The 14,291-nt window shown below is 38.2% G+C and overlaps 1 protein-coding gene and 2 pseudogenes across 2 annotated transcripts in view; 2 read left to right on the forward strand and 1 right to left on the reverse strand.

Moving 5' to 3' along the window:
* Window positions 1–14,291, reverse strand: part of LMO7 (LIM domain 7) — a 180,693-nt gene that overhangs the window by 145,356 nt on the left and 21,046 nt on the right. The window lies entirely within an intron of this gene.
* LOC107513068 lies at window positions 1,511–4,702 on the forward strand (annotated as a pseudogene).
* On the forward strand, window positions 3,194–3,312 carry LOC118609632 (annotated as a pseudogene).

The raw sequence follows: 14,291 nt of genomic DNA on the forward strand, positions 1-14,291 counted from the left end.
TTTTGATTGACCAAGAATAAGAACAGGGTATTAGACCCTCTACCATGTAGCTGGTGGGAACGCAGCTCTCTAGAGAGGAAAACCAACAACTCAGCAGCTGGGAACCATCCTGCAATTATATTTGCACACACGCAGAATGACATATGCCCAATGTTATTCACTGAAACGGTACTGTTTGTGCTTACAAACATCAGAACAAATTTAAGTATCTATCAAAAGAAGATGGGTTGGAGCAATTCTAGTTCATCCATTCAATAGAATACAGTAATTATAAATATTAGATTTTATGGCTAGAAAAAAATAGTAACTTTTAAAGCTCCTGTGTGCCAGTATGTAAAGGCAGTCAGCTAACGGTTAAGTACCAAAACTAAGGAACAAAATAGTATATATACTAAGTTTCCACTTGTGCTTTTAAAAATTAAGCAATGAATGAACACGCAGATGACCCAAAGCATTCTGATTTCTCAGAAGTCATTTCGACATTCGTTTTACTCCCTAAGCACAGTGGACCTGCCCTTTCCCACCAGCTCAAGGTGACGCAGAGCCTTCGGAGGTGAGCTGGCAGCAGGCTGGCTTCGGAACTGCTCTCCAAAGCTGATCCGATGCACTTTGCTCCTTGGCAAAGAGCTTGAGCAGGGTACGGTCCAAAATGTCTTCACCACAAATTTAACCAACTATACATCCACTTTTTTTTTCTTTTAAACAAATTTCTATTATAAGAATTGAATGTTGACGGGAAATGGGCTCTCATTTAATCTTTGATCACATATTTTCGCCATTATCTGGTACTAAGAGAACAATGACACTTGAGGGCTTCCCAGGGGCTAGAAGGAACAAGGAGAATTTGTATTAAATTAGCTGGCTTGGGTGAGGAGGGCGAACTGGAAAGCAGAAGTTTTCTACTTCTCAGTGGGAGAAAATAAAAGCAGCAATAGGAATGAGCCACAACAGCTATTTTGCAACTTTCCTTTCACTTAAGGACATCAGGATGAGTTCAGAAAGCCACAAAATCTCAGTTTCCTCTGCTTTGGTCTACCTCTCTGATTCCCACCCCAGTTCAGCTACTGTCTCCTCTAGTCATACTTCTCTCCTATGAAGAAAAGAGGACCAAAAAGGGGGAGAGGGGACATATATTCTATACTTCCGGACTTCTTCTGGACAAAGTGCTTAAGGCCTCTCCCTGTTCTAAGCGCCTAGAAAGGGTAAACCTTAGAAGTCACGCCTGTAGTGCATACAACCTGCAACCTCCCCCAGAGGCCAGAGAATACCCAGGCGGAGCCATGAGGGAAACCCTTCAGCAGAGATGTTCTCTTCACCCTGGGCACTGGGCTCACTGTTTCGCCAAGTCGCGGACCTACCCTGTATCCTGAAACCTTTGCCAGTGAACCACACAGCGTCTGTACTACGTGCAAAATGTACTAAAAGGTGTTGTCGTGACAGAACACCCGAAACAAAAACGTAAGTCCTGTTTTCATGGACCTCATAACCACTTTAGGATCAAAAGCTATGAATGCACGTGTGCCGGCCCACACAAGCAATCTCTGGAGGTTTACGGCAGAGCAGCTTTCGCAAACGGGAAAACCTCGACACGTGAGCACAAAGGGGACAAAATGGCAAGTGGCCTGTGAGGGACGTGGCCAGGCAGGCGGTGCAAGATTTTTCTTAACTTTATTCCTCCCTATCACACAATCTCTCCTAGCTTTATCAACCAGACTTCCTGGAAGAGAATTCTACACTCCCTATCCTTCCTACTGCATCTCGATTAACTTCTCAGGGAACTCGTTTGTCTTCCACCTTCACTCTGAAATACTCTAAGCCACTAGTGACATCCAAATTTTCAGATTAAATAGAGTTTTCAGTTATTTTCCTGAACTTTAGTCTGATACTGTTTATTTCAACATTTAACTATTTGCAGATCACAACTCACAAACTTTTTTGGAAATCTGTTGAATGCTATGGACCCTCGCCCCAAAAAATCATACACAAGCACACACACACACACACACACACACACACACGCACACACAAGCACACATGCATACACAGAAGAAGGTTCAGAAATCTCCTGAAACTTAATCCTGGACGAATTGGGTCAGGAGATCCCAGGTTAAGAACTGTTGGCCACTGGCTTGGTTTCTGTAACAACTTTCCCTAACAAATTATTCCACTTACATTTTGAATCTCCTTCCTGGATTCCTCTTCCTAGGCCCATCTCTTAAACATGGCTGCTCCCTAGGGTTATGAATTCAGGTCAATACTCTCATTCGGAACATCCCTCCTTACTCATCCACACTCATGATGTCGGTCATCATCAGCATGCTTCAGAGTCTTAAATCCATTATCTTTGGCCCAAACCACACCTGTAAGAGTCACACATCCAGCACTACCACTGGGAGGATAACTCTACTTTGGCTGCTACCACACTCGGTGTGACCAGAATTAAACTCACCGTCCCCTCTCACTTCCTCGCCTCCCACTTGATTAAATTGTCTTTATAATCTCTCTTTCTCAGTTATTAATGCCCATGAAATATCATGACTCCATTTCTAGGATGGCCGAGTACTTCCTATCAGGCCAACTCTCCCACAGATAGAAACTATAAACTCAGGACTTCTAGACATTAAAAAAAAAAAAAAAAAAAAAAAAAAAAAGTTCTTCTGAAAGCATCAGAGAGCAAATGAGAGCAGGCAGGCAATGCCTGGAGGCTAGCTGACACATAGAAGCAGGAACTGCAAGAGGTGAGGTTCCAGTTTGTTAAGGTTTAAAGCCTAAGGACACACTCCAGCTCAAATTCTGGGTTAAAAAAAAAAAAAAACAAGAGTCTCACCGGGATGGGAACTAGAGGACAGAGCCCAGGACAATCACGATCACTAGAAAATGAGAGGAAAATTCCAGGAGAGAGAGAGAGAGCTAGAGAGAGGAAGTATAAAAACTTCCCCCGAATCTCTAGGTGGCCCCTGAGCCGCAGATGTGCGGGCCGGGCTCCGAGCTCTCTAGCCCAGGCGACAAGATCCGAACTGAGATTTAAGCTGCTGCCACTGTAGCACTAAGCTCCAGCTAAATTGTCTGCTTTAACCAAACAAAAATATCATTTTTTTTTTTGCCAAAATGTAATAAAACTGAGAGCTCACACAACATGTCATTTATAATGTCCAGGATGCAACCCAAATTACGTGAGATTTTTAAAAAGCAGGACTACAACCATGCCAATCTGAACAAGCCCGATCTCATCTGATCTCGGAAGCTAAGCAGGGTTGGGCCTGGTTAGTACCTGGATGGTAGACCACCTAGGAATACCAGGTGCTATACGCAAAAAAAAAAAAAAAAAAAGGCAGGAAACAGGAGCTCATTCCCAAAGAAAAAGACAATCAAGGGAGTCGGCAAGGTTCTAATCAGCAAGCAAGCATTTTAAAGCAGCTCATTCCAATATTCATACATAAAAAGGAAAAACTCTCATAACAGTGAAAGGAAATCTCAGCAGAGAATTATAAACTACAACAATGAATAACCAAGTACCAAATAAAAATTCAAGAACTGAAAAATAAAATATTTGAAATAAAAATTCACAAAATGGGATTAACCACAGAAAGGAGATGGCAGAGGAACGAGTCAGTGAACTCCCTGAAGATACTGAGGATGTACTGCAGATCAACACAAATTATTCAGTCTGAAGAACCGAAGGATGAAAGACTAAAAACACAAATCTTAGGGACCTGTGGGACAACATTAAAATGTCTGACGTAATTGGATAATAATTGTTACTGATGTCCCAGAAGAGAGGAGAGAGGCCTGACCTCAGCAGGCCAGTGCCACGTTTTCTCAAGCAGGGTCCCTGGGCTCTTGGCCCGGGCTGTACAGCCGCAATGGAACCAAGTTCAAAATATGGCAACTTTGAAAGATGTTACCAGACAAGTAAACTCAATTAAAAACATCTAGAAAATTATGAAGTCTGTGAAAATGACAGCAGCGGCAAAATATGCCCAGCTGGGAGGAAGCCGAAACCAGCTGGAGTGTATGGAGCCGGATCTCTGGCTCTGTATGAAAGAGCTGATATTAAGGTGCCTGAAGACAAGAAGAAACACCTCCTTATCAGTGCGTCCTCAGACTGAGGGCTTCGTGGTGCTGTCCATTCTTTGGTTTGCTAAACAGATGAAAAGTGGAATGGCTACACTTAAGACAGCCAGGGAAGAAGTTAAGATTGTTGAAATTTGTAATAAAATTAGGGGTATACATCACAGGACTCATTCTGACCAGTTTCTGGTGACATTCAAGGAATTGGGAAGAAACCCCCTACTTTTAGAGAGAAGGTCAGTCGCTGCCCTGGAAATATTAAATTCTGGATATGAATTTGTAAAGGATTGATGGTTTTTAACAGATTCAGGTCTGTCACCTCCACAGGACAGAAGGAAAGCCCACCTTTTCGTTTAACACCATTGTAAGCGCTGAGAGCATGAGTATCCGCAACACTATTGATGTGACGTGTTGCAGAACTGCCAACAGTCAACCTGGCCAACGTCATCTACTATTTGCTAAGAAATCCGCCACGAGTACCAAGTGCCAGGATGATGGCCATGGACAATGCTGGCAAGAATGCTTGTGAGATGACTGACAACTGACTTTGACTTTCGATCACACCTGCCAAGTTGTCATCACAAAGGAGCCGATTGAAACCATCTCTGGTGCTGTAGCTCTGAATGAATGAAAATCAAGTTTCATGCTCAGCCAAGAGGTAAAAAAGGAAAATTCAGCCAGCTGATTTTGTTTTTAGCTTACTGCTGTCCTAGTCAAAAGGAATTATTGGTCCATTGTTTAAATTACTAAAGACAGCAAGATATTTGTAAATTATAAAGAACAACTTACAATAATTAAGAAAAGGAGAGAATGTGGCAGGAAAAGAATATTTGATAAAATAATGGCCAAAATTTCCTCAAAAATTGGAAAACATGTTTAATAATTCAAGAAGATAAGCAAATACCAGAAAACCAGAAAACAACCAGAGAACGATAACACATTGAATATAGGCGTGCACCGATTTGAATTACAAGTTCTTCTCATCAGAGACAATGGAAGCCAGAAAACAGTGCAACATACCTTTAAAGTGCCCAAAGAAGGAATCTGTCCACTCGGTGTGGATACTGAGTGCCAGTATCCCACGCCAAAAGCCTGGGAGTGAGCAGGACTTCTTCCCCGACAAACCTTCCAGGACGACTGATTCTATGTACTGAAGATCCCTCCATTTTTACCACCATCTCTACCCCAAGGAAAAGTAGCCTGAGCTCTCATTTCTCTCCTGAATTACCGCATTAGCTGTTTTACTAATTTCTTTGCCTCAAGCTGGCCCTGAGCACTTTGTGTTTCATATCACCACCATGCTCTCTAAATATACTGATCACAATGCCCTCTTGCAAAAGTCACTCGATGACTCCCCTCCAGCACTCAAAATAAAATCCAAACTCTTTAGAACAGCATTTGGATTTCTGGGCATCAGGATGCCTTTATATTCTTAAAAATTATTGAAGGTCCCAAGAGCTCTAGCTTATGTAAGCTTATCTATCAATATTTACCCTTTTAGAAATTTAAAGAGAAATTTTTCAAACACAAGAATCGGCAAGTCCATATACCATTAAACCTGAGAGCAATGATGTCATCACATATCATGTAGCCTCTGGAAAATTCTCAGCACACTCTGGAGATAATTAGAGTTAAAAAGCCAAATAAAAATCGGCATTGTTTTGAACTCGTAGGGCCTCCCCCCACCCCACCACACCCCTCCCCACACCAACACACACGCACAAGTGTCTCAGGGACCTACGAGGGTCTCAGAACACCACCCCTTGGAAAAGGCTGCTTGAGATGGTTCGCTCTGGTGCCCTGCTCTTCTAAACTCCGGCTGGAGTTCGGGGTGTTTCCCTGACGACACCACTCACTCTCCCTCACGTTCTGCACTGCTGTTCCCCTTAAGAAAAAAAAAAAAAAAAAAAACGCCTTTCAATTCCCCATTTCCTAGCTAACTCCAACTCATTCCCAAGACCTAAACCAAGCATTGCCCCTTTAGAAAGTATTTCCTAATCTTTTCCCAATAATCTGATTCTGATGTCTCTCCTCTCCCAAAGCTCCCTCTGCCTATCCGCATTATGGCACTAACCAGACAGCTACACCAAGAAATACCACATAGGACGTCCATTTCTGTATTCCCGGAATAAGGTCCAGAATTCACTCATGCGTTTGACACACACACACATGATCCTTAATGGCAACTGACCTAATGAAGAAATGAAGTCAACCACACCCTCAAAACTCTAAATACAGAAGTTAGCAACCTTCCCTGTGAGGATACAAGCATGCTATTTACTCTACTTCCCAACATCAAAATTATTAGGAGGTTCTCCTTTATAATAAAAACCTCAGTTACCTAAGGATGAGCATTTCGGACCTCTCAGAGTTCAAATAAAGTATAGAAAAGGAATTTGGCAACAAAAGTAAAGGGCCCAAGAATCATTTCTGATGATGAAGAAATAGCTCTCAAAACATCTTAGCAACAATATTGGGTCACCAGGAAAAAATTCTAATATGTGTGAAATTAAGATGGCCTAATTCTTACAGAGAAATGAAAAAGCACTCTGATTGGCTATTTTTCACATAAAAGCTACAAAATAAACATTGGGGGGGAAAAAAGAAAGACAGATCCCAATATCACATGCTTGTTTGTCAAGGAGGGCAGCTGCGGAAGGGTACGGTCCCCAGGCCTGGCAAATAAAACACCCCAAACTTAGTCCTCTTTCTCAACAGCCTAGGGCCAGTTACCAAATGAACATAAAGAGGGGAGAACGTGCCGCCTGTTCAGTTTTGCAGGAGAGTTGGAATGGCCTCAGGAACACAGTAAGGACCAGTAAGGACCAGGGCAGTGCCAACTCCTTTAGCAACACCATCTTAGGTCACGGAGAATAGTAAATGCCTCATTCTAGAACAGTGGAGAATTGAGAACACTTTAGGAAGATTTTCACTTTTTAAAGTATCTAAATCCTGTCAAGAAAATTAAGACTTGAGGGAAATCTTATTTTCAAAAAGAAAAATTACAATTACAAAATAGTCATAGTAATATCCAACTTCCAAATATAAACAGTATATTTTCACCAGTCATAGGGCCTCTCAAAGATGATCATATAAATGAGGCTTGCCAGGTTGGCTACAGAAATATTATCTGACACTGATTTTGTACTATGAATGTAGAAGTACGAAATGTATAAAAGATAGGAATTATGAGGTCAAAAAATACATAATCCATGTAACATATGTCTACATGTTTGAATATATTAAGGTAGAATTAAAAGACTAGAAAACTGTTCTTTCTTTTTTTCCTATGTTCTCTTAGCCAACTTGAATAGTTAAATTAAAATCAGGGCAACTTTTTAGGTTAAAAAATAATATTTAAGAATTCATTGACAGACTTTTTATATTAACCTTTTCTATCCCAAAGTGCAATTTATGAGATATAAAAATAAAGGGAAAAAAAATCCGTAGAGCGTAGAGAAACTATCACAGACAGTAGCACTGGAAAAAGAATCTTGGCACAGGGAAGAACATCAGGCAAATTTCTAGAAAGGAAATAGCTTTAAAAAAAAAAAAGAAGATAAAAAAGAAGTCATGAAAATCATCCACTCCGAACAAGAGATATATATTTTCAAAGTAGATTAACTTATTTTATCAGTGTGTCTAATTCAACAAGAATTAAAAGTCATAAATTACTTTTACATTTTCATAATATGAAAAGATTTCAATCTAAAATGGAACCAGAGGTTATAATACACCCTCAGAAGAAGAGAACTTAAGAACCAAGAAACTGATTTCCTGGAAATGCCTGGTTTATAGAAAACCGGGAACTATTTCCTGGCCAGTGAACATCTGCCAACACCACCTCCCCATCCTCAAGCCAATGAACTTACTGTTTGGACTCTGGCTGGACGTCCACCTCTTTGCGCTCCTTGACCATAAGCCTGCCCCAAACCCTCAAAAGACCCACCTATAGCTTGCTACAGCATGCGGTTCCCAAATTTCAATTCTTCTGCTATTTCCAAATAAACTCAATTTCTGGTCATTTGCATTTGCCCCGGTTTGCCTTTTCATTTAGGTTGACAATAGTAACTACCCAAAAATTAGGTACAGAAATTACTTTTCTAATTAAAAACTGTATTTTTCAGCTATCAACCTCAACCATGAAACAAATTTTCCCCCAAAATTATGAGCAGGAACACAAATATCTGTTGCTGCCTTACAAAGATCTTGAGACAGATCTTTCCAAGGACCAGAGTTATCTAAATCAAAATCGACCTTGTTATTGGATTCCAAATATATCAAGAAGAGTTAGTAAGAAGAAAATCAAATTTTTATTTGGCAAATGTTAAGTTCTAGACATGAATACGTTGGGGACAAAGATATTAATTGTTCCCTAGTCATTATGTTACTTGATTTGTCCTCTTTAAAAAAATATTATTATGTAAGTTTTTCTAACTTTATGAGAAGTGATACAGAAGTGTTTTGAACCTTAAACATCTGATATAAATACCAGAAATGGCCCCAAAACTAAAATAAACCAGTATTCACCATTACTACTGATGCTTCACAACACTTTGAAACTTTAAAGGTTTTTATTTAAACATTTGGAAGTCCTATTTTGATTCTTAAAAACAAGACAAACAATAATAAAATTTGTAGTATAATAAATTTTGTCACATTTCTTTCATTATACCTCAGAAGGACTTTTGCCATTGTAGTTAGTTTTGTTGTTTTACCTTTCAGCAGTATGTAGGGTCTTTATCCTGTGTCCCTCAGCATAACAATTTGTAAATGTTTACCTTAAAGACAATTAAAGGTAAGTCTAAAACCACTTTATCTTTCAATTAGCATTTGACCCCAACCATGCTTGGACTAGCAGAACTAGTCCCACTAAACCATTAATCAAGGAGAGGGTAAGTAAAAACATTGGCACTTTATTTTTGCAATATCAATATTATTACATATACTATTTTAAATTCAGATTTCTTAAACTGATAGTTTACAATATTAAAACCCAAAAATTTTAGTTCAAAACTGTATTTAAAATTATATTGGATCAAACAGGCATGTAATATAAAAAGGAATTTATGCCTGAACTTTGAAAAAAAAAGTATGACCAAATACAAATCTGAATTTAAAATACAGATATCTCAGAAAATTCTTAGATATCTAAGTATAATATTCAGCAATTAAAGCAAGTTTATTATATTTGCTATGATCAAGTAAACTATATACACAGTCATGAAGAACATCTCAAAAGCTCATTAGTATACTTTAATATTCTTGTTCCCTATATAACAAGCCATCTTAGTTACCATCAGCATCAAAAGCACATGAGGAACTTAAAGTCACTTCAGAGACTTTAGCTAGAAGATGCTACAAATGCTCCTTTAAACTCTCCGAATTAAAGTCAGAAAACTTCCCAAACATAAAAAAAGGCGGTGGAGTAATTAAAGGGAATTAATAAGACGTTTCCCTCCTTTGTGAACAGAGTCAGGGTTTGGTTTAATTCCCCAAGGCCAGATGCTTTTCTCACAAGGATAATTTCTTCTTTCTCCTAGGCACATAGCAGAAAATTAATAAATACTCACTGAGTTAAAATTGAATATTAAAAAAACTCTTTACTTCTACTTTTAATTAACCAATTGAATAACCCATAGGAACATATATTCGATCTATAAACGACATAAGGATTCAAATCAAAATCCCGCAGCTTCCCTATTTGGAAGCTGCATAGAAGTCCTTTAAGTGGCTTTCAGTTTCCTCATCTGTAAAATGGGAACTTCAGCTGCTACTCCCAAAGGAGATCCTTCCAGAAGGATCAGATGAGAATACACAGGAAAGTACTTAAAAGCCCAAAAGCACTATTATCAGTGGGAGAGGTGGGAACTGGGGACACTTAGATCAACATCTTTGCTCCCGCGGGTCCTCTTTCAAGAGATAATTATTCTCTCCTCTCCAGCCTTTATGGTGTAGTTATAAAAATGGTCTAATACTACAAGAATGCAAAGGTAAATAAGAAAGCAAAAAGGTGAAAATTACAGTCCTGGTTAAATTATCGGTTTCTTAAAATTCCATGAGTACCCCGCAGAGAACCTCTGAAGCATTAAGAAATTTAGTTTAACACCTGATTGGGTGAGTCACTGTCAGGCGTGAGTAGCCATTCAGTTAAACTGTGTCACTTTGTACTTAATATTAAAACAGCAAGCAAAAAATAATAATTTAAATGAAGAAAATGTAAGTGACAGGTAAATAAAAACAAAACATTTATAACTTGCAATTTCTAGTTGCAGAAAAGTACAATTATTTAAAAAAAGATCGTTCCACTTTAAAGTGGAGGGTGGTCCTTAAGAATCTTTAATAAAGCAAGGATTCTATGGCATGTAAATTATACCTAGAAGAAGTTGCTAAAATACAAGTAAAATTAAAATACAGCAGAGGAGGAGGCAGGGAACACGTGCCTCTGGGGCAGATGCACTCGGGATGTGACAGCTTCTCATGCCTCCTGTGCTCCGCCAGCAAGAGGAGGAAGAGAACCTGGACACAGGTGGCAGTGGCCTGTCGTGTCCGGTTACCAGGCGCTGCTCCGCCCGCTGCGCGCTCCCACAGTGGCTTGGTTACCTTTCTGGCATTTGCTGCGTTTCCTTAGCTCTGGCGTGTCTACGTCTTCTGCATTCCTTCGCTGCTTCAATTAAAACAGCTTTTAACTCGCCTTATCTCTTTCTCCAAACCCCATGAAGCAGGTTTTACTACCATTTTGCAAAAACTAAAGTACAGACACTTTCAGTAACTCGCTCATGGCCACATTTAGAGTTTACAAAGCACTTTCATGTATGAGAATTTTATTCCCGGATGTCCAATACCATGAAGCTACCTTTTCTGCCTAAAAGTAGTATTTGACAATATTGAATTTAATATACCTCAACGTTTTTTTGGCCTCTACTATATATGCAGTACTGTGGGAAACATAAAGATGAAAAAGCCAGGGTCTCAGGCTTTCAAGTGTTCCTACATCAGGGTGAGAGACAAAGCTAACAAAAATCACTGTTTTAAAAGAAATGGATATATACAGTTAGAGGTAAAAATAAAGTAGTAGAATAATAGATAGAAGGAAGAATTACTGCTGGAGGGAATAATCAAAACTTCTTAGGATAAGGGATTCAGAGTAAACAGTGAAAAGACTAAATGTAAAAATACAAGTTTCCAAATTGTCTGTGGCCTTGCATTAATTCCATTCGTGGGGACTCCATACTCCGTTACTCACATTTTAAATTCCACTGACAAAGTACTGGCTATCAGCCAATCTGAAACTCCTGACAAGGGATAAGGCATCTATCTACTATTCAGGAGGGGGACTCAGAAATAAAATCTCAAAAACTCCAGAGAATGAATTTCCAAGGTAGAGACTATGACAAACTAATGGAGTGATATTTAGGAACAAAGGTGCCTTCTACACGTAGCACAGCAGCCTACTCTACAGCTTCCCCTGAGACCAAGGTACATCTACCCCACTGGCGAGCAGAGGGATCTGAAGAAAGCAGAAGCGATAAAGACCCCAAGGGAGAGAAGGGGTAACATGTGGTTGGTCCCCCAGTGCAGTACCTTAAGGCACCACATGCCATCGGCGAGCTATTTAAGAAAATGGAAAAAGCAAAAGTAGAAACCAAGAAACAAGATGTAAGATCGATATTAAAGAGAGGGCAGAAACAATGAAATGGAAACCCCATTCCCTAAATGCATATCAGAAAAGAGTAAATAAAACCAAACTGGTTCTTAGAAATGATCAATAAGATATGCATATCTCTTAACAGTGTTGTAGGATTTAAAAAAAAAAAAAAAGATAAAGTACAAGGACCAAAATACAAACTGAAATGGGGCAAAAAAAAGCAACATTCTAATATAATATCAGCTCGTTTATTTTTTATTCTCTCCACCAAAATGCAAGTCTGTCCCATGAGGCTGGGGACTTTTATCTACTCATTTGTTGCTGTGTTGCCACCAACTATATTGTCTGGAATGCAGTAAGTGCTCAATTAACATTTTCTGTACAAAGGGTTTTTTTTAAAAAAAAAAAAAAAAAAGAAGGATATTAAAAATATTAACTGAGAATCTAAATAGGAGGAATAGATTTCCAGAATCATATGAAATGTCAAAATAAACACGAAAAGAAATGTAATTTTAATCACTCCTTCTCTGAAACACACCCATCCTTAAATGTTTTCACACATGACAGAATAAGGCAGGAAATAACACAATTCGTTTTTATGAGACTAATAAAATCTTGATTCGAAATGTAAACAATGTTTAAAAAGAAAAATACTGGGCTAATTTTCTTAAGAATATAAATGAAAAAATCTTAGAAAAATATCAATAAAAGCTAATAATTTTTAAAATTATCTTCATAAGGGTTTATTAGAATGCCAGGGTAGCTTAATATTAAAACATCTGTCAATATATTTCACCACGTGAATGAATTAGAGGAAAAAATAAACTCACATAACCTTAAAAGATCCCAAAAATGCATGTGATGAAATTCAATATCTGATTATAATAAATATTCTCAAAGCCAGGAATACAAGAAAGTACCCATAAATCGATTTTTAATGCTATATACTCAAAACAATAGCATAAAGTGAAACAGTAGAAAAGATAAACCTTTGGTGCATTCCCTTTAAGATAGGAACAAGTCAAAGATGCCATATAATGCTGTACATTATGACCAATATAGTAAGAAAAAAATATGAGAGGCTGGAAGGAAAGAGATAAAGTTGTCATTATGTAGAGAGGATGCAATCGATTTATCTATAGAGAAAAATCAATCATCCCTTAAAACTAAATGAGTTGAGTTCCCAAATTCAAAATAAACTTCACATAGCATTTGTCTCCACTAACCAATTAGAAGATATAATTGAATCAGATACCATTCAAAGGAGCAGCAAAACTATGAAGTTTTTAGATTTAAGTTGATAAGAACTTTATCCATAATTTTAAAATGTTAGTAGAATATTAAATAAAACTTGAAAGATACAGGAATATCCTGTTCACAGATGAAATAAATTACTGTAAAGATAACGATCCTCCCCAAATTGATCTAGAAATTCAAGCAAATTCAATCAGATGTTACTTGGATTATTTGAAGAATTCTCTAAACTAATTCCAAAGTTTATGGAGAAAATACAAGTTTTAAAATAGCTAAATCAATTTTGAAAACTGCAGAAAGAAGAAATTCACACCATCTGATATTTGACATCACTCAAAGTCAACAAAAAGTAGCAATATTGGTTCAGCAACAAACAACAGAAAACTCAAAAACAGACATGTATATATGGGCCTTGATAAATGTTCAAGAGAACAGCAAAGGAGGGAATAGATTATTCAGTATATGGTGCTAGGAAAACTAGAAGAAAAGAAACAGTGCTGGAAAAGGTTGACTACTATCTCATACCGCGTGCATACATAAAACCTAACCTGATTAGTTTCTCAATTGTAAATGTCAAATAATAAATGTATCAGAAGCATATACACGAAAATAACTTTATGGTTAAGGAACCATAAAATTCTTAACCATAAAAAAAGAACGAATGAATGTGGCATCAAAGTTAAGAATTTCTGTTCAAGAAAGGATATCAAAGAACAAAAATGAAAGACAGGTGAAGGCTTTAAAGAAAACATTTGAAACCCAAACAGGCACATGAAGAGATGGCTTAACCTTACCTTTGAACAGAGAAAGCCATACTGAAACAACAATAGACAGTCTTAGAGGGTTACCATGTCATCCTTAAGGAGAATCTGATTCACTATTTTCCCTCAGGGTTCTGGATCATAAAATCTGAGATTTTTCATTCTTAGAACACAGTAGTCCAGGACTTTCAGAACTGTGCCAGGTATTTCTTTGATGAGTCATTAAATTGACTGCTATTGTTACTCACACACACACACACACACACACACACACACACACGCACAGATACCATTTTATACCCATGAGGTTGGCAAAAATTGCCAAATCAGATAATATCAGTGATGGTGAGTGTATGAGTTTGCTGGGGCTGCTATAACAAATTACTACAAAGTGAGTGGCTCAGAACAACAGAAATGTATTGTTTCACAGTTCTGAAGTCAAGGTGTTGCCAGGGCCATGCTCCCTCTGAGACCTGTAGGGACAAGATCCTTCCTTGCCTCTTCCTTGTTTCTGGTGGTTTGCTGGCAAGCTTTGGCACCCCTGGCTTGTACACACG

Source organism: Rousettus aegyptiacus, unplaced genomic scaffold, assembly GCF_014176215.1.
Source record: "Rousettus aegyptiacus isolate mRouAeg1 unplaced genomic scaffold, mRouAeg1.p scaffold_m13_p_11, whole genome shotgun sequence".
NCBI classification, from domain to species: Eukaryota; Metazoa; Chordata; class Mammalia; order Chiroptera; family Pteropodidae; genus Rousettus; species Rousettus aegyptiacus.